Source organism: Buteo buteo, chromosome 12 (assembly GCF_964188355.1).
Source record: "Buteo buteo chromosome 12, bButBut1.hap1.1, whole genome shotgun sequence".
In the NCBI taxonomy this organism is placed as follows: Eukaryota; Metazoa; Chordata; class Aves; order Accipitriformes; family Accipitridae; genus Buteo; species Buteo buteo.
In genome coordinates this window covers 19,788,629-19,810,259 of record NC_134182.1, presented here as the reverse complement: position 1 = coordinate 19,810,259, position 21,631 = coordinate 19,788,629, and the positions used below count along the sequence as shown (strand labels likewise).

Genomic DNA, 21,631 nt, shown 5'->3' with positions numbered 1-21,631 from the left:
CTCACAAAAGCAGAGTACCCAGATAAGGGCAGCTCAGCTATCTGTTAATCTTTATGAGAAATAGCTTGTTCTTAGATCTGGGATGACCAGGGATGGCTATAGCAACTCATTTCAGGAGGCTCTGCGTAGTATCAGTGTTTTCAGCAGCACTTTGTTCCCTATCATGTAAAAAGCTCATGAGCTCATCCTCCAAAGTTAGCAGGAGTTGCTAGCCCATACCTTGATGCCCTTTGCAGAAAAGCATCACATTTCAGTTACTCTTTCTACAGTTGCAGATAGTCACAGACATTTTAATTGCTCCCTCCCTTGCTAATTTCCTGTTGTCAACATTTTTCAACCCTTGAGTTCTACCAGGTGGGATGAGCTTCAGAGATTAAGATGATATTGCAGAAATACAGCTGGTCTTGCTGATAGCCACATTGGATTTTCCCCTCTTTCTTCTATGAAAGGTTAGTTGTTCTACTTAGTTCCGTATTTTATTTATTTCCTTAGTTTATTTATTTACTTCTGGTTCTGAGCTGTTCTTGAAATTAGACTCATTGTAACCACATAATGTGCAAAGCGTCTGCTGAATGTGTCAGATCAAGCTTTATAATATTTTATGTGTATTGAAAGACCATACACCCTGCCAGTAATAAGTATGCACTGCCCTTGGGCCCAGCTCCTTCTATGTATTACAAGTCTCAGAAATGTGGTCATTACTTTGTCTTAGCTGCGAAATTACTTTTATTGAATTGCAGTTAAGGTATCCTGTTATTTGCAGTTGTTGTTTCTAGTTTTTCCACGTTCCTTCCTCTCCCTTTTCTCCTCCATTTGTGGAAACATAATAATGCCATTTGATCCCTGCAATGCTCTGTAGCTGAATTTTCAATCCAGGTTTGCAATCTGTTTGATTCCATACAACCTGTGAAAACGAAGACTAGCACTTGCCCAACTATGTTTTGTGATTTTTGGCAGTGTCCGTGTTAATATATCATTCATAAACTAATGTACATTTTTTTCTATCATGTTTGCAATGTGCACCTTTTCATAATTTAATGTGAATGAGCCATTTGTAGCCCACAGATAGTTTGCAGTGCATGTTATGAACGTTTTTTGAATCACATTATATTATTGACCACATAGCGTATTGTAGTATTGTTTACACTCCATTATTGGCTGTTCCTTCAGGTTTAAATTGAAACTTCCCAGTTCAAAGCTGATTAGTCTCCCGATAAGAAATACTAACTCAAGTCTTTTACAACTTGTGTCTCACATTCATGACAAAAATGTCAAGACCATGTGGGATCTGAATACTGCTATTTCATGTGGTCATGACTAGTATAAGCAAATGTGATATAAGGGGGAAAACAAAACAAAACAAAAAAAACCTCAACAAACCCTTAGGCAACGGTTTATGGGAATGTTTTCAAAGCTCTTCCCCACACCCAAGTTTTGTCCATGGAGCAGATAGTTGTTTACAGTATAGGAGAAATAGAGTATTGAAAGTAGATCTGTAAAGATCCTCTTGTCTATGTATGTCTGGTGAAACTCCCTTTTACATAGAAGATAAGCCCAAACCTGTTTCTCATGCACTGAGATTTAAGTGATGGAAAAGTCTGTACATATAGTTTAAGTATGAATTTCATCTTTTGGCTGGGATAGAGTTCAATTACTTCATAGTAGCTAGTATGGGGCTATGTTTTGGATTTGTGCTGAAAACAATGTTGATAACACAAGGATGTTTTCATTACTGCCGAGCAGTGCTTACACAGAGTCAAGGCCTTTTCTGCTTTTCACCCCACCCCACCAGCAAGAGGGCTGGGAGGGCACAAGGAGTTGGGAGGGGACACAGCTGGGACAGCTGAGCCCAACTGACCAAAGGGATATTCCAGACCATACGATGTCATGCTCATCATAGAAACCTAGAGGAAGAAGAAGGAGGTATGGGGGGTGTTTGCAGTGATGACATTTGTCTTCCCATGTCACTGTTAGGCATGATGGAGCCCTGCTTTCCTGGAGATGGCTGAACACCTGCCTGTCAATGGGAAGTAGTGAATGAATTCCTTCTTTTGCTTTTGTGGCTTTTGCTTTACTTATTAAACTGTCTTTTTCTCAGCCCACAAGTTTTCTCACTCTTACTTTTCCAATTCTCTTCCCCATCCCACCAGGGAGGAGTGCACAAGCAGCTGTGTGGTGCTTAGTTGCTGGCTGGGGTTAAACCATGACACGTACCCACTTTGGTGATTCATAAGCTCTAGGACTAGAAGGCTTTTTTTTAATGTCTTACCTGAATCTCCCTTATTGCAATTGACACCCCTTTACTTCTTGTCTTAACCTCATGGACAAGGAAGTGAGATAATAGCCTTTGTCTTTGGAGCATCCTCCTGCATATTTGCAAGCTGTTTCCATACTTTCTGTCATTATTGCTTTACTTAGACAAAATTTATTCTCATCTTTCCTTATAGGTTATTATTTCTAGACCTCTGACGATGCTTGTTGCTTTCTCTGTCTCTCTCCAATATGGCTACATCACTCTTAAAGGGTATCCTCTAACTGTAATCCATTTTGGTTTTAACTTATTTTATGAACTTTTGAAATTGACATTAATGTGTGTGTTTTTCCTAATTACTGGAACACAAGGGAGCTGCTACTAATAATATATCAAAGATCAAAATTTTTCAAATTACTATAATAATAAATAATTATTTTCTATGTCTATGGCACTATTGAATTCATGGGTCTTCAGAGAGTTTTCTGGATTATAAACTTGTTGCCTGAAACAAAAGACAAATAAATCAGAAGAGAGATTTTCACTGAGTTAATGAACAGGACTTTGATTATGATATAATTTATGTCAGGTTTAGACTAGCATGATACTAATAACATCATGGAAGTTTCTCAGTGGTATGAAATGATCCTGAACCTCTGTTAGTTTTAGCAACATCGCACCTGCTGCGCCACAGCACCCAGCAGTAAAAGATCCTTATGTCAGTCAGCATAACAGGGAGAATCTATGTGTAATTTAGCCACTGAGTGGGCTGGTGTTGGATTAGCAGCAGAATTTTGTCTTTTTTATGAAGGGAAAAAAGAAATCAAGAAAATTTTTTATACAGGAAAACATACAAGTTCTTTCTATTGTCTGCTGCATTTGAAATCTTCATCTCTAGTTCTCTGCTGGTGCATCTTGGTTTTTTTTTTTCTTCTTCCTTATCACCTTGACAGTGGCTTTTGAAGAGTCCAGGGTCATAGACTTGAAATGAAAAGAAGAATAGCTCTACTTTAGGCCCTTTTGCCATTATAATCTGTACATAGTCCTTTTAATGAGGCATAAACAGTATCTGTGGATTGTAATGGAGGGCTGCTGTGCTGTTGTACTTCAACCTCTTTTTTTAATTTATACCCATGTGACTATGAATTTCAATTTGTTTGCAATTCTTTTCCCCTTCCCCAGTGTTTATGGGCCCTTGCTTGCTATTAAAAGCAAGAAGGGAGCACAAGAGTCAGCCAGTTAAAAGCCTAGTGCTTTAGTTAAACACTATTTGTATTGTACTCAGTAGAACAGATTCCTTTGAGTGAGCCATACTATGGACACTTGATGTACTTGCCCAGGTTACAATGTAAACCTCATGGCCTCTTCAACTGTGGGAGAAATAGAGAGACACTTCCTGGGAGCATTGTTAATAACACGTGGAGATCTAGTGAATAAATAGCATAGTGAACACAGTTTATATGGCAAGCCCCATTGTGTCCTACTGCTTACCGGCAACAGACTACTCTTGGCTAGCTCTGTTCTTTGCTGCATTGTGTTTCCCACAGGCTGCTCCCATCCCAGGTTTCCTCTTGTAAACAAATAAAAATGGTATTAACTGAATCTATTTTGTTTCAGGTTGCTGAAAGGGGCTTATTTCTAAAGCATGTGGTGAGTCAAGAAATGGTATCATGCTTTGTCATAACCTTTTCAGTTTAGGCACCATACCTTCATTAGAAATGCACAAGAGGTATTTCTCCACTCTAACATTTGACTGCTTTTGAAGCCAGGTTGCGTGGACTTAGGTGTGTTATCTTGGGCTAACTGTGATGTTCAATATGATACAGTCAGGCCTGTCATCTGTGCCTTTTCTTCTGTTCTGAAGTGTTATGGCAAAGTATTATCGCTTCAATTCTGCAGAATTATGACAAATTCTAACATAAAATTGAATGCATTTCTCCAGGAAATAAGAACTGTTGTATGGCTCCCCATGAGGGTAATTCACTCCTCCAGTTGTGGGGTAAGTGGGGATGTAGTGATCCAAGTGGAGGTGACACAAGCCCCTGCAACAGTAGTTACTCAACAAATGCAGTTTTCTTTTCCTTTCTGATCCACTAACTGCCTGTGGGTAGACCTGGTCATAAAAAGGCTATTTTGGATATGTTCTCATTTGCTGAATTTCAAAGAAGCTTTTACCAGCTTCCCCCAATGAGTGCCAGTGCTGCTTTGAGTAAAGTGGTTGTCATTATGTGGAACCCTGGAGCACACTGGAAGTCAGGGACAGAGCCAGGGGTTTACTCCAAACCTCTTTACTTGTCTAGGTGATAATCACTGCACTGGGGTGTCTCTCAGAGCTATAAAATGCCATGTTCACAATCTCTCACACTCACACCCACACACTCTTCCTCCTCTTCCTCCTCCTCCTTCTCCTGTTTTCATACATTTGCCTGGATAATGGATAATGCTCTTCCTGTCACCCCACATTGCCTCTCAGTTGGAGACAGTATTGCTTAATTGTAAAAAAAAAATATAAATAAATCCCCTTCTACATCCTTCTAAATCCTCCTTGTTTGGAAGGGAAGGTTTCTCTGGTTTCCATGGCTCCTTTATCATATGCAGTGGACTTAAAATGTTCATACTTTTAAAAAGCTTTCTCATTAGGAATTATTTTACTCTCCTGCCAGAGGGACTGCAAATGCCTTTCTTCTGTTAGGCTCATGCTTAATCTGCTGTTTGTTACCCACATTAGAGCTGACCCAGGGCACCTGTCTCAAAATGACTTGGATATGATTTGCACATATATCAGCTTCAGATGCCTTTCATGTTCTTCTTCTGGTTTTGTTGTGGGTTTTGTTTTTTGTTGTGTTTTTTTTTTTAACTACCTTTATTTAGTGCGATCTGTATATTTTGCATAGATATTATGGATGGGATTTTCTAGGATCCTAATATGGCTTTGTATCCTTACCTGTGGCGTAAGAAAGGGAGACAATGGAGTAGAAAAGAGATGAGGCAGGCAAGGCATGAGTGGGTGGGTGGGAATAGAAGGATTACAGAATGGAAAAATGATCTCTGCTTCCAAGAATTAGAGCTACATTTTTACACTTTAGAGTTGCTCCATCTCCAAGACTCTGTGAGTCAAAAAGTGATTCCTCCATCTGCATTTGAAGGAAATAGAAAAACAAGCAGCATGGTTTCACATCCAGGTGAAAAAAAGCTTAGTGCTTTGCTAATGCATTGGCACCTAGATAGTCTTGTAATTATGATGAAATGCATAATGAACATCATATAGTTGATGTTTTAACTTAGATTCTCAAAAGTCCTAACCCACGTGTCCTGTTCTTCTCAGTAGTAAATGGGAAAATTCATACAAAGCTGGACTGTTAATCACTGTACAGCACCTTTACATTTCTTCCCTCAGTAAAAGGCTCTTGAAATGGGCATAAACATAATTCAAGACAATTTTATTGCCATATGCTCCCAAAGAGGTATTAACGGGTATTAGTATACATTAATCATTACATTCAGACCTACTGACATGAATGAGAGTAAGTCTGAGGCTCCTTTCCAAAGAAATGTATTTTTCCTAGGTTTTCTTACTTTTCTGTAAAGTTTGTGAAAAGGATTTTCTCCCCAGGAGCATTAATACTCTGCTTCCAGCTAGAACAAGTTTGTTGTTATTTTTTAGTTCTTCTGCCTCTTTGTGCTGCTAAAAGACAAGGGTCAGAATACTGCAATAAATAATAGAAGAGCAACCACCCTTTGGGCAAGGAAGACCTACCTCAAATGAAAAAGCTTCTGAGATATACAATTATGAACCAGCTAGGAAGCTGACTGCATTATCAAATAGCTCTTTGCTCTCTTTGTTAGTTTGCATGAAGAGAAAGAGACCAACAAATCTTTGGTCTTTTTTTCTTTCTTTTAACCTTAAAAGGCAGTTTATCTGGAATGTTAAACCCAGTTTCATTTGTAGTTCTTTTATCTTCTCCAGATGGATTCATCTAACACATACTGACAGCCTGTAATTCTATGCAGCCAGCGATGGTGTCCCGTCCCAAAGTTGGAGCAACTCAGGTTCATGGTTTTCCTTTGTCAGAATTAAGGTGAAACAACACCAGGGGAGTTCAAACAACAATCAACATTTATTCAACCTAGCTAACTTTGACCAAGTACACATGAACTTATTAATATGAACCTTGCAACATGTCATTAAGCCACTGTTTGAGAAGAGGAGGGAAGTATAGAAAAATGAAATGGAAAAAGGAACATGAAACTGTGTCAGAAGGAGAGCCCTCCCATTGAGTCACGAGGTTCAGAGCAGACCCCCTTGGTTTCTGGACTCCTTCTCAAAGAGGAGCTCAGGGGCGGCTAGATCCACTCGTAGTCTCAGACTTGGTCAAGGGTTTATGTTTAAAAGGATGAGGTGTAGGGAATGTGGAAAAGAGACAAGGAAAAGAGGGAGAGAGAGAAAGAGAGAGAGAAGGAAAGAACGAGAGAAGAAAAGGGTTTCACCAATCTTGGGTCCAGCGTTGGTCCAGCCAGCATAGAGATCCAGTTCCAGAGGGCACACACTGAGAACTCGTTCTCCCTTCTTTTATAGTGTGTTAGTCGATGGTCTTGACAAGCGCAGTTCCCATTCCTGGGGTTCTCTGGAACCAGTCGGTGTTCATTGTGGAGTTGCCTCTCTTTTCCTGCTGGCATGACTGCTTAAGATCGAAGCACAGTCCCAACTTCTGTGGGGCCTTCTTCCTCCAGGAAGGCATAAATTGTGTTCCTTCTCCTGGTCACTTAAGATAAGGAATTGCAGCTTTGGAGAAGTGCAGTCCCACCCTCCGTGGGGCCCTCTCCTCCGGCCACATTGTCCTGTTCACAAAACTCCAGCGTTTTTACAGAGGCCGTTTTCTCCACCAAAGTTCTTTAATGAATGTTTGAGACATTGACTAAAATTTGTCAGACTGTCACAGTCCCAAAGTAGATTTTAGTTCCTAAGATGCACTACCATTCACTAGCTAAGAAAGGAAATCTTGGCTGATAATATTTCCTATGCCATGTTGTAGGTACATGTGCCACTTCTCTCTTGGACAGCATCAGATGCCCGCTTTTGTGCTGCTTGCTCTACAGTAATTTTAGACAGCGATAAGTATACACACATAAGCAAAAACACACTCATATGTATAGACTTTGTATACATCTTTCTAAGAAATCGATAAAATATCTGAAGCCACAAGATGTGAGGACTGTATTTGTCTACCAACATTTTTTTCTCCTGTGGTGGTCCTTTATTAACTATGGCAAAAAATAAGGATGCATGTTTTAAGCTGATAATTGCCCTGCTAAATGGGAGCCCAGATGCTTAAAGAAGTTGGGGAGGACTGTAAAAATTACTGACTGTACTATCTTGCGATTCTGACCATACTAATTCAAATTGCTTTTATGGCCCTCATCCAAACTCAAATCCCAATTCAGTGACCGATTAGAAGAAAAATTCTATCACATATTTCTTTCCATGGCTGAAAATAGATGCTTTATTAAAAAGCAAGCAAGATGGATGTTCATTTGAGAGAATCATCAGCTACATGTCTGAATATTTTAAAAGGGGCATTAGGTTTCAGGTGCCTAAATTTTTGGATGTCCAGCTTGAAAAGTAATAAAGGGACTCATTTTCCATACAGCTCTGATCCTGCCTTTTGAAAACCAACCTTCTGAAAGTGCCTCACCTGGTTCTTGTAAAGGAAACAACCACAAGTCTACAGATGGTTTTAAAAATGCTGGTTACCCCAAGCCTGTAATTAGAGAAACAATGAGTTGTTTCAGAAGACCAAGTCACAGGCTCAATATTAAAATGAAAGCTGATGACAGATATCACAGATGTAGACAATGAGATCCGCATCATGATCTCTCTACTGGGAACTGCCACAGCTAGACTTATATAAATACATTTGCAAGCCCAGTCACAACCTGTCTTTTGTTGCATGGTTTCATGTGTTGGATAGATTTACTGTGTTAGTGGTAGAAGTGGCAGTGCTACCTAATAGGGACAGTGGTTTAAAAAATCCACCAGCTGACAAACTCTTAAGCTGCTATCTTGTACCAGGCTTCTTCCCCTTCCCTGAAGACACATCTGTGATAAAGCAGGTAAAGCTTGCCTCACAAACTGTAGATTAAGGTTTTTGGAAGGACTAAGAGAACAAAACAGTAAGAAATTGCTTGAGTATGGAAGTACTTGTGAAACACTGGCACCTAAGTATTGCGCTGTGACATGATAGGAGCCTCTGCTTGCCATTTGTAATAAAAGAGGAATGGATAGTGGAGTGTCAGAATGCCTTGCAGATATGTTTTCTTCTGCTAAAATAAGACCAAAGCTAGTAAGAAGATTTACTCAGAGTTATACTGTCTTGGATTACATAGAGCTGGTTTGGCTACCTCCCTTCTTTCTGTTAGATGAGCTGTGGAGATAATGATTTACAAATTAAAATATGCTTTCATTAATAGGTTTTCAACAATGAGCATAGAGGGCCAGTGGAGCCACACAGGATGTTATTTGTTCCATGAGGAGCAATACACTTTGTAATTAGTCTCATTTACATGTGTTCAGTGGCCACTGCACAAGTAATTTTTTATCCCTATCTCCAGAAATCATTCTCAAATAACTATCTGTATATATGCAACTCTGATGAAAATGAAATAATATGTTGCCAATGCTGGGGAACCTAATAAATTATTTCATCCCCTGGAAGTCATCAACACAGATAAGGAAATTGCAAAGGCTGATAGGTCATTGCAATTATTTTCTTCGTTGTAACTAAATGTCCAGCCTACTTAGAGATTCAAGGAAATAAAGGGGTTTATAAGACAGGCGTTTAATTCTTGACAGCTAAAGCTATTTCCTAAACCATTCTCATGCTGTCAGTGGAAAGGACCGCGTTAATGAAACCAGAGGCTTTTGTGCCCCATGCCGTGCTTGGAATTCTGCAGAGCTCCCACTGGTTTGATCAGGTTACCATAAGCAGATACAGGAAACAAAAATGAGATTAAAAAAAAGCCTGTAGAGAAATGAAACCCACTATTATGTTTCATTAAAGCTACAGAAAGTTTATCTTCTTCTCTCACAACTTTCCTCTGTTCTACATCCATCCTCCTTCAGAAAGCCCATCCATGAAAAAGTACTTGCCCAGTCCACAGGTCCTTGGCTACGTTTGTCATTTGGACCCCAGAACGTATGGAGGAATTTTCAAATCCTGCTGAAGTCACTGGAGATACCTTACCATGGCACAGGATTAGCCTTTTGAGGACTGACATTGTCATTCATTGTATGCTTTACAGTCTGAAACACAAAACAACCCACTTCTCAGCTGGCATTTAAGCATTGCTGGAGTAAAAGCAAACAACTATAAAATGTTTTAATAATTAAGAAGAACCAAGTACTTTTATTCATTTATTTTCTTGTCATGGCAGTGAATCAAAACTTCCATTATTTGTATATCACAAGAAGATCTCTCTTTTACATCAATGTCATATTTGCATGGCGAAAGTTTTTCATATATCAATTCTAATCCAGCAGAGGGTTCAATGTTGAGATTGGATAAACACACAGAAGCAGGGCGTTTCCATTCATTTCTCAGATCTCTCTGGAAATATTCCTAAAGTTGTCTTTCTCTGAGATTTCCAGACCTTTGTGAGTCAGCTCAAGCTATAAATACACATGCATTTTCTTCTTGTGGTTGGACGCTTCATCTTTGTGGAAGCCAGAGCACCACATGTAACAATAACTGTGAAGAGAAAGAAACAAAAGATTTCAATACTGAAATATGTAATGTTTTGATGCCATGTTGAGTTCTCAGATAGATGTTCATGCAGATCTCACTCTTGTTACTGATTTTCTCTCTACAGGCACAGTGGACATGACGATAAATTTCTCTTTCAGTTGCTTCCAATTGCTATACTTCATTTACCTTAAAAAGCAAGGGAAAAAGGCTGCTTCATGAAAACACAAGGCACACAGCTCTGTTGTTGCCAGCTGCTGAATGTATAGAAAGAGACTTGAGGAGACAATCAAATGTCTGTGGCAGGGTGATTCACTGGGAAGCAGTGTCTTTTAAAGGTCAGGAAACAGCCTGATTTATTTCCCTTTTCTTGAGTGATAAGGCAGAGTGTAAAAACTGAATAGAAAACCATTGATCTAATTGCTGTACAGGGACACAATTGTTCATTGGGCCACACTTGGGGCATATTTTTTTCTTCCGATGGACCTGTTTTCCCCCTTCTGGTTCATTCTTCAGCAATAGTATCAAATTATAATTATGCCACTCAAGTCACCTGCTTGCAAGTCACCATGAATTCTCAGAAATTTCTGTTGTCCTTTCTCTTTTCTTTGTTTCAACAGGAATTTTGATTGGTTTGCTAGTGCTTAGTTATGTATGGGGATATGGTCCCTGATATCTCTTATATCTTTCAGCCTAAAAACTCCAAGAACCCAAGGAATCATTTTCCCTATTCTCAAATTCAGTAGTCTCTGGAATGTCACGTACTATCCAGGCATGCCTGGTGCAGTCTTTCAACACCTATGGGCAGGAACGGAAGGACAGTATCCATCCTACCTTCTACCTAAGATCTATGTAGAATTGCTTTTTTTTTTTCCTGTTCTTAAATCCCAAAAGGTTGGGGGGGTAGTGGGGGAGGGTGTGGTTCCCCACACACACACTTGAATCTGTTTTTCATGCTACTTTTTGTCCTTTTCAGATTATTTCAATGTGTTTCTTTCAAAACATCAGGCATACTTACCATTGGCCTTTGTTCTGAGCAGTCTAAACTGGTTTTCTTGTAACCACTAGAGCACTACAAGAAGTCAGACTCAAGCTTTACATATCCTTTTAATCAGGGGTACACTGAACAAGAGCTGTTTGGATCCACATTAGGCTTAGGTTGGAATGTGGGTATGTAGTTGGATCATGTCAGGGTTCCAAGTTTAACAGAAATTGTATGATGTTGATTCATCCCTTTGAATGTTTCTTCTCAGGAAAAGAATGGTAATTTTTTGTAAAGAGATTTCTACCATCTCCTTCCCCACACTATTTTGAAATCAGTTTGTCCCACTGGATTTTTATTGCATGGCTGAGGAATAAAAAAATGTATCCTCTTCACTTCTTCAGCCTAGTTACCCTGAATAGGGGATGGAAAGTTTGAAGCCACAGATGTCAAAACTAGTTTTGATACTAGGAGGTTGTGTAAGTAGCGACTTGGTAGAACCCTACACCATTTCTGGTCTTATGACTTTCTCTGGAGAGAGCCTGGTGAATTCTCTCAAGTTCACTACAGTCCATAGCCTTGCAATAGAAATAAAATACACAAATTAGGATTTACGATGCAATATAAAATGCTTTTACACTGCAAAATTGCTCCTAACCTTTTCTTGCAGGAAATCAACTAGACTGGAGTGAAATGAAAATTGCATTCATCATTTGATTAAAAACTTTCACAGCCCATGTAATCCAAATGGCTTTATGAATTGTCATTGAGACTGAAGTTTGGAGGAGGGATTACCAGAAGTTAAAAAAAGTGAGAGTGAAAGAAAGAGAGAGAATCAATGTTAAATATAATGCTTATACAGAAAACAATTCAAGTTATCATTGCACTTAGTGACAGTTGTGTTTTGAAAAAAAATTTCTGCTCTGTGATTCAAAATCCCACCCTTCTACCTCCTCCAGACTTTGGTCTGGCACCTTTACCTGTTTTGCCTTTGCCTACATTGCTTTACTGAGATATCAAGTCTTCAGAGAAGGGACTGGCTGTTTCACCAATGTGTATTTCTTAACTATCACCAGGATATCTAGTTAGGAATTTAAGAAAGGAAGATATAGAAAAGTATACAAGGTCACAGAAAATATATTTAGTGAGATCAGGAACAGGGCTCTGAGCTCACAGATCTCAGTCCTGTCCTGCAAGTGTGATACTATTTCCTGCTATTCTCCCCAGTGTTAAAAATTCTACCAAAGGAAAAAATTATGACAAAACCAGACATCTGTGAAAAAATACAGAAGCTTAATGCCATAATCCCCAAGCCATATACATTGGCCTTGATTCATACACATTGATGTCTTATCTCTTCTGATGCAGAGCATTTATTTTGCAGACCAGGTACATTTATGTCCTTTTCATGCTCACAAAATGTATGTATAATATCATTCACATTACAGAGATTTCTTTTTTCTTCCCAAAGTCTTTCACCTCTCACGAAAAGCTATTTTGCCTCCACACCAAAGAGACACTTTCACCTATTCGCACATTTATAACTGTCGTGGTTTAACCCCAGCCAGCAACTAAGCACCACGCAGCCGCTCACTCACTCCCCCCCCACCCAGTGGGGTGAGGGAGAAAATTGGGAAAAAGAAGTAAAACTCGTGGATTGAGATAAGAACGGTTTAATAGAACAGAAAAGAAGAAACTAATAATGATAATGATAACACTAATAAAATGACAACAGTAGTAATAAAAGGATTGGAATGTACAAAAGATGCGCAGTGCAATTGCTCACCACCCGCTGACCAACACCCAGCAAGTCCCCCAGTGGCGATTCCCTGCCCCCGCTTCCCAGTTCCTATACTAGATGGGACGTCCCATGGTATGGAATACCCCGTTGGCCACTTTGGGTCAGGTGCCCTGGCTGTGTCCTGTGCCAACTTCTTGTGCCTCTCCAGCTTTCTTGATGGCTGGGCATGAGAAGCTGAAAAATCCTTAACTTTAGTCTAAACATTACTTAGCAACAACTGAAAACATCAGTGTTATCAACATTCTTCACATACTGAACTCAAAACATAGCACTGTACCAGCTACTAGGAAGACGGTTAACTCTATCCCAGCTGAAACCAGGACAGTATCCACCCCTTATTCTATACCATTGATGTCATGCTCAGTTCCCATACCTTTAGTTACATTAGTTACATCCTGATCAATCATCATCACCTTTCCATCCCTTTGAGACATATGAACAATAATATATATATATATGTATACACACACAGAGATACCATTCCTTCAGTTCATGGGTTATGTTCATAAAACATTTGTTGAGTTCATTTAGTTCCCGACTCTGGGCTCCATCTGTCATACCAGTCTTTCTGGGCAGGAGGGATGGTGCAAAGTCCTCTCAGTCGGTAGAGCAGAATTGGGTTTCAGTGTGGTGTGACGAGCAGGTGACATTTGATGCAGCAGGAGGATGGTGTGCACTGTTGGATTGTTGCATGCTGGAGTCAGTTCTGGTTCCATCACTACTGCGCTTTGCTCAGTTTTATCACAGTTCATTCTTGCTTGATCTAAGTGATTCTTACTATAGTACTATGGATATAGCATATAACAATTATAGTAATGATAACATACAGTAGCAGGGTTATATAGCAACTAATATCATACAGTTTAATTCTGGCTATTTTCACCTAAAATCAAATCCCCTTGAGGCACACATCGGACTTCCCCATCTTTTTGCATCACCCACCAAGTACACCCAGGCCCTTGAGCAAAAGCAATCCCATGAATGGGTTTACCTTTGCCTGAGGCAGGAGTAACCCGGACTGTCTTCCCTAACATGTTTTTCATGTGCGCTACAGGGACTTTATCCCCTTCTACAGTATGTAAAAATTCTGACTGGGCAGGGCCACTCCGACTGGCACATCCTCTGGTGTTGACTAACCAGGTGGCTTTTGCTAAATGTGTATCCCAATGTTTGAAGGTTCTGCCCCCCCCACTGCTTTCAATGTAGCTTTTAACAGTCCATTGTATCACTCAATTTTCCCAGAGGCTGGTGCATGATAGGGGATATGATACACCCACTCAATGCCATGCTCTTTGGCCCAGGTGTCTGTGAGGTTGTTTCAGAAATGAGTCCCGTTGTCTGACTCAATTCTTTCTGGGGTGCCATGTTGCCACAAGACCTGCTTCTCAAGGCCCAGGATAGTGTTCTGGGCAGTGGCATGGGGTACAGAATATGTTTCCAGCCATCCGGTGGTTGCTTCCACCATTGTAAGCACATAGCGCTTGCCTTGGCGAGTTTGTGGGAGCGTGATATAGTCAATCTGCCAGGCTTCCCACTGTTTATATTTTAGCCATCACCCTCCATACCACAGGGGCTTTAACTGCTTGCCTTGCTTAATTGCAGCACATTTTTCACGTTCATGGATAACCTGCGCAATAGTGTCCATAGTCAAGACCACCCCTCGGTCTCGAGCCCATCTATATGTTGCATCTCTTCCGTGATGGCCTGAAGTATCATGGGCCCACCAAGCCGTAAATAGCTCACCCTTATGTTGCCAGTCCAGGTCCACCTGTGCCACTTTAATCTTGGCGGCCTGATCCACCTGTTGGTTGTTTCAATGTTCTTCAGTGGCCCAACTCTTGGGTACGTAAGCATCTACATGACATACTTTTACAACCAGATTCTCTAGCTGGGACGCAATATCTTGCCACAGTGTGGTAGCCCAAATGGGTTTACCTCTGCGCTGCCAGTTGCTCTGCTTCCATTGCTGTAGCCACCCCCACAGAGCATTTCCACCATCCATGAGTCAGTATAGAGATAGAGCACTGGCCACTTTTCTCTTTCAGCAATATCTAATGCTAGCTGGATGGCTTTCACCTCTGCAAACTGACTTGATTCACCTTCTCCTGCAGCAGTTTCTGCAACTTGTCGTGTAGGTCTCCATACAGCAGCTTTCCACCTCAGTTGCTTTCCCACAATGCGACAGGATCTGTCAGTGAACAGGGCATATTGCCTCTCATTTTTGGGCAGTTTGTTATACAGTGGGGCCTCTTCATCATGTGTCACCTCCTCCTCTGGTGACATTCCAAAATCTTTGCCTTCTGGCCAGTCTGTGATCACTTCTAAAATTCCTGGGTGACTGGGGTTTCCTATGCGAGCCTGTTGTGTGATCAGTGCAATCCACTTACTCCACGTGGCATCAGTCGCATGATGTGTAGAGGAGACCCTCCCTTTGAACATCCAGCCCAGCACTGGCAGTCGGGGTGCTAAGAGGAGCTGTGTCTCAGTACCAAGCACTTCTGAGGCAGCTCCAACTCCTTCCTATGCTGCCAATATCTCTTTTTCAGTTGCAGTATAGCGAGCCTCGGATCCTCGATATCCTCGACTCCAAAACCCCAGGGGTCGGCCTCGGGTCTCCCCAAGTGCTTTCTGCCAGGGGCTCCAGGTAGGGCCATTCTCTCCAGCTGCAGTATAGAGCACATTTTTAACATCTTGTCCTGCCCGGACTGATCCAAGGGCTACTGCATGAACAATCTCCCATTTAATTTGTTCAAAGGCTTGTTGTTGCTCAGGGCCCCATTTAAAATCATTCTTCTTCCAGGTCACTTGATAGAGAGGGCTTACAATCAAACTGTAATTTGGAATATGCATTCTACAAAAACCCACGACACCCAAGAAGGCCTGTATTTCCTTTTTATTAGTCGGTGGAGACATAGCTGCTATTTTGTTGATCACGTCCATTGGGATCTGACGACGTCCATCTTGCCATTTTATTCCCAAAAACTGGATCTCCTGTGCAGCTCCCTTGACCTTACTTTCTTTTATGGCAAAACCAGCTTTCAGAAGGATTTGGATTAATTTCTTCCCTTTCTCAAAGACTTCTTCTGCCATGTTGCCCCATACGATGATGTCATCAATGTATTGCAGGTGTTCCGGAGCTTCACCTTTTTCCAGTGCAGTGTGGGTTAGTCCATGGCAAATGGTGGGGCTGTGTTTCCACCCCTGGGGCAATCAATTCCAAGTGTACTGGACACCCCTCCAAGTAAAGGCACATTGTGGACAACACTCTGCTGCCAGAGGGATTGAGAAAAACGCATTAGCAATGTCAAGCACTACAGTCATCAGATATTGACAACCCTACCTGATTGGTAGCCAACCTGAATATAATTTTGGCTATGAGTATATGGTACCTAGCAAGCCTTATTTTTTATGTGAAATCTAAGTCATGTCTTGAACCTCACTAGTATCCAGTCACTCATGTCTTTACATCCAGTGCTACACAGACTCTTGGATACCAATTTAAAAGCAATTAGGAATTAGGTTGCCTCTTTATATTTAGTATAGTGTCTTAAGTCTTCAGGTTAAGTGAATTTACACTGTCATTGATAATAGGAATGGACTCACTTCAGGAATCACTTCAGGACTGTATCCTATCAGAAGAAAATAAGACTGTGAAGCAGATGGTCAATGTCATAGTGATGCTACTGCCACTAACTTGTTGGGGAAAAGTCACAAAACTTTCTCAATGCTTCAGTTTTCTTTTTGCAACATAGCAGGTCTTCTGGCAAGTGTATTTAGAGAGTCACCATTAATGAAAAGATGGATATTAAGGATTGTTTTATTATTTACAAAGTCTTTTATTTTTAATAATCATCCTCAGCTAGGAGAGTCTTTGCAGATGCCATGAAAATAATTAAAGATCACAATACAATAAAGATAAAAATTTCTTTAATTATTTTTTTAATAGGGCTTTGGTTGGATTACAGAATGTCACTGAAATAATAATAACATGAAATAAAAGATTTGTTTCTCTCTTTGATTTTCCAAAGCCAATGATCTGTAACTGCCTGTTAGCTGTTACACAATCATGTCTCTACATATGCATTTAATACTTTAAATATGCCCTTGATTATATGAAAGTTTGATTATTCTGACATCTTTCAAGTTCTGCATAATAATTAAGGCTGAGCTAGAAGGACCTGATCTAATGCCAGCTGATGTCAAAGCAAAACCCAGCACTAAATACTGCAGGCAATATTATGGGTCTTCTAAGCCAATGTTTCCTGAAGGGAAGCTGTGCATCTCCAAATTGGACAACAGTCTCACGATTTTTCTTTGATGTTTTCTATTACATTGTAAAGAAGAATTTCTTCAACTTCTATGGTTACAAAGAGCTATGTGGAAAATTTAAAGCAGATGTAACTGGCCTCATGACAGAAACAACCTGTTGAAACTTTCCTGTAGCTCATTCCCACTGTTTAACCTCTCAATAATGGCCTTGTCTCCTCATGGTTCATCTACACTATGGTCTCCAGGACAGAATCATGGGATTTAGCACAGGTACTCGGACACCAAGATGACCAATAACCTGAGAGATTCCTTAAAAATCCTCTGCATAGGGAAGTATATAAATAGGCAAATATTAGAGAACTAGGTAAATAAGTAAATAGGCAGTGGATGAATAGGTAAATAGGCAAACAGTAGTAAAGATGTATTATGTCATCCTTATTTCCCTGCCAATGCAGAATAGATATTTTTTTAAGATTCTTGCTAATATTTCTGCCATTCTTAATTTAAATTGCAAAGCAGTAGGACATGGATGACAGTTGTCATCAAGCACTATGTATTACCATCAGAGGTTACAAAACTTCTCCCTCTCACTTCCTACCCTGTAGACAAAGTCTGAATGATCATGGTTTCTTTCCTCTTGTATTTCCCCAGCACTGGATTCAGTTGTATTATTATTGGATGTAATTAAAAATGGCCTGAACAGACACATGGAGAACTTGGGAGGAGGGTAGGGTGTTGGTATCATAAACCAAATACAGACCAGAGCATCTTGCTTAGGGTTTAATTTTCACTGTCCAGTGCCTGAGGCATTCCTCTCATTCCATGGACATCTGCAGCATAAATGTCTGAGATAACATCTGAACTAATCCCACTAGGTTCCTTTTATGGACAATGAGAGAAATAGGAGATTCAATAACATCAGTCCTATGGCCTGAGTTAGACATCTTCTTTAGTGCAAGTTGAATCACACTGTAGGAGTGCCTATTTTTCCCCACTGGATATAAAGCTAGGGTGATCAGTGAAATAGTCACACTGTAGACATATGCAGCCAGATGAGATAAATCCCAATCATGCCAAACTGCAACTTTTGGTAGGGCTTCTAGGAAAACTCAAAGTTTTACTAAACCTCGAAAACAAGGACCATGGTACCTGACCCAACAATGGTAAACACTAACATGTCTTATTGCTGGAATTATTTGTTTTTCAAATCCGATTCTATAGTCAAGATCACAGGATTTTATATCGCCCTCCTCCACAATAAATGCTTTCAGTTAGTCATTAGTGTTCTAGGTGATTTTAGAAAAGTGATCTATTCCATTGTCTTCCTTTAAAATGGGGATAATACCTTCCTCTCATTGTAATGTCATGAGGATGAAGTCCTTCCATCAGTGTGAGGCACCAAACAGTGCATGGCAAGAGATGTTATTAGCTCAGTTCCACATCTTGTGCTTTGGCATGTTCTTAGAGACAATTTCTAACCACATCTGCAACAAATTGATTTAAGCTGTAACCATTTTGGAGTATTTTTTACTGTAAATGGAAATCCTCATATAGTTCCAAGATCTAAAAGCTAGTTGCATCAAAAATTCTGTTTGAAGTGGGGATTTTTCCTCAAATAATGCCAATCTGACATTGCTTCTGATTATCTCTCATCAAAAGGCTCGTCTTTATCTGAGGCCTCTGCTCCAGTTCCTTATTTTCTCCCTTTCTTCCTCTGTCTCTGCATACATTTTAAAGTCTAATTTAGGTTCCCAATGCCATACTAAATGTTATCTGTTCCTTTAGATCCTTATTTAACAGTTCTTGTCTTAATTTCATCTCTTGGAATTGTAACTCATTATTCAGGTTATTTCTCACAAGATTGATTTGAGTATTAGGGTATCATTTACTTTTCCATTATAACAGCCACTTCAGGTTATAAATTCTGACTGTAAGGAGAAAATGTGCTTATAAGTTTTGTCAGCATTTGTGTGAAACATGACTGGGCTTGTGCTGCAGAGACTTTCACGACTGATACAATTTCTGTCTTTGTATTTTCTGTGGATAATCCTGCTGTTGCATATCCTGCATGGTGAAGTGCAGAGGAAAACACTTGATTTTTATTGCCATTTTCTGATGTGAATTGGGTGTGTGTCTGAAGTGAGAGGATCTTTCAATCTCATGCCTGTGTTAAGAGCTGCTACTTGGGGGAGCAGATGGTTCAGGTGATTGCTAGCTGTGGCTTATGTTGCTACTGTTGGGAACAATTATGGCTTTGTTTTCTGTGTGTTGCACCTTTAAACTTCTAAGTGTTTGCTGGAGGCTGCTGCCATTTTGTGTTCATTTCAGATAGTGAATGTTGCAGAAGATCCTCTGCTCTCCACCATGGGGGCTTTTGTTCTTCCTTTTTGTTTGGTTTTCCCCTCATCCAAATTAAATTGCTGACAGAATGGAGCATGAACAGATCTTTGTGTATGTAACGGGAATGTCTATGAAGACTCCCAAGCTGGGTTTCTAGTTTGAATCTAGCTAAATTTACAGCAATCAGTATCAAACGCTGAAGCTCCTTTCCAATCTGGGGATGCGGACTCAGAAAATTATGGCCTAAATTGCTTCCTCGTCCATGATATGTCTTACTGGTTATTTTAGGGAACTCTTCAAGCAACTTGTTAAATGTTGTTTGTCTGATGCTCAAGCTTCCAGGTCAGGCATTCTAAGCACTAGCAGAAGGCGTTTGCAGGCATTTCGTTTGATATTAGCATTGGATTTTAGAGGAGAGTCCCCAAATACATGAGTGGAGCCAATTTTGACTCCATGATTATTAACATTGTAGCTGTTATTTGACTGGCCCCTCTCGGCTGAACTAAGGATAATTTCATTAATATTTATTACCAAGGAAACACAGGCTTTGGCCTAGCTACTACCAGATGTCATGGACTTCCAGCAGCGCTGAGATGTTTACCTATCAGCTGTGGCTAGAAGATTTCTTTTTAAAGTCAGGGCCTTCCTCATTGTAAAAGTCCTCCACAGTTTCCAGAGTAGTCTCCTCTATCTGGCAGGCCCCTGGGGGCACTGCCAGCCCAGCCTGTCCTTACCCAGTTCTCCAGGCCTCCCAGCTCCCACCCACAGCCCAGGACCCCATGACAGCCCCCTGGGGCAGTCAGTCCCTGCCCAGCAACACCCAGCAGGGCCAGGCTCCAGCTCCCCACAGCCCTGCTCTGCCTAGGCATCAGCCACACCACACCAGGTCTACCCACAAGCCCATGTCCTGGCCTGGTCTTGGCCTGCCCTATCCCCAGGAAGGTGCCCAATGTCCAGGGCTGGGGCTGCCCCTGTGCCCCTCAGGCTGACCTGCTCCCTCCCTGCCAGCCCAGGGAGCTCCAGCAGCTCACAATACCCCCAGTCCTGGGGACCTGCTGACCCACACGGCACCACAGCACTATCCACTTTGACCTTAACTGAAAAGCTGCTCACTTCTTGCATGGTCCTCACGTACATCCCACAACAGTTAGGTTTTAGTGCTGGTTTTGTATGAGTGATTGCTGGGGAACAGCTGGCACTCATAAAGAGAAACACAGAAGATCTTGTTCATGACTTGTCACCATTTTTCTCCCTTGCTTTATGGGATGGGGGAAAGCAAACAGCTACTCAGGTCTGCACAGAAGGGCCCAGCAGCCTTCCCCAGCTTCCAGATGCCAAAATGATGTTGATTAACCGCAGTGCCTTATACTGAAACCGTGCAGAGTGCGTTTACACTGCAGATGCATACGGAAATCCACTAAGTAAGAAATCTGGAGGGGAATGGCAAAGTGGCAGAAAAGAGTTTGCCAACAAATGTCTCTCTTGTCAATTATTTACCAGGCCTAACCCTGCTCAGAGCAAGTCTCGTCTATGCAGTCTTCAAAATACCAGCAGCAGCACAGTGACTTGAAGGGCTCCCCATACTGCAAACACTGCAAGGCTTGGACTGGTGTTAGCACTGCAGGGAAAATACTTCAAGGTGTCCCCAAAGCAGACAAGGCCTAAAAATGGGGGTTTCTGAAGCTACAGTTTTTCTTGTAAAGGCTCCTGATGAGCTCGTTTGCTACTCATCTGCTGTTCTCTCAGAGAAAGTTCCCATCTATACTAAGCTCCCCTGATGTCGTACTAGAAATGTCCGCTGCTTTGAAACACAAACTAAGCATGATTCTCAGCTTACAAGTCCTTTACTCCTGTGTCATGTAAAAGGAAGAGAAGGAAGTACCCACAGGCAGCTGGGGATAAAAAGGCTGAGTCGGTGTAGGAGTGCATCAGGTTTAACAGGCAAGATTTGGTAGCTTTTAATCAATTTGTGTCAAAACCTAAACTTTCCCTCATTCCAATCTTAATATTAAGAGATTATAAAACTGCTGGATTGGCATCTCTAGGGAACAGAAATCTTCTATTTTTCCAGCAAGCAGGAAAAAGGAGACTGTAGAGTTTGCTTGCTTGGCTCACCAGCAGCAGACTTGAGGACTGCAACACACACCACTGCCTCTAGTCAAATGAGCTTAGCTAGTCCCTAATTTGAGAGGAACATGAACATTCAGAGCATTTCTTCAAATCAAATCGGTAGAGTTAAAAAGAGATGT

The 21,631-nt window shown here is 40.9% G+C and overlaps 1 long non-coding RNA gene across 1 annotated transcript in view; it reads left to right on the top strand.

Moving 5' to 3' along the window:
- The first annotated feature begins 285 nt into the window (after positions 1–285).
- Positions 286–21,631, top strand: part of LOC142038009 (uncharacterized) — a 92,830-nt gene continuing 71,484 nt past the window's right edge. The window contains exon 1 of the long non-coding RNA XR_012652497.1: positions 286–449. This is a non-coding gene — a long non-coding RNA (uncharacterized LOC142038009). The remainder of the gene's footprint in view (positions 450–21,631) is intronic.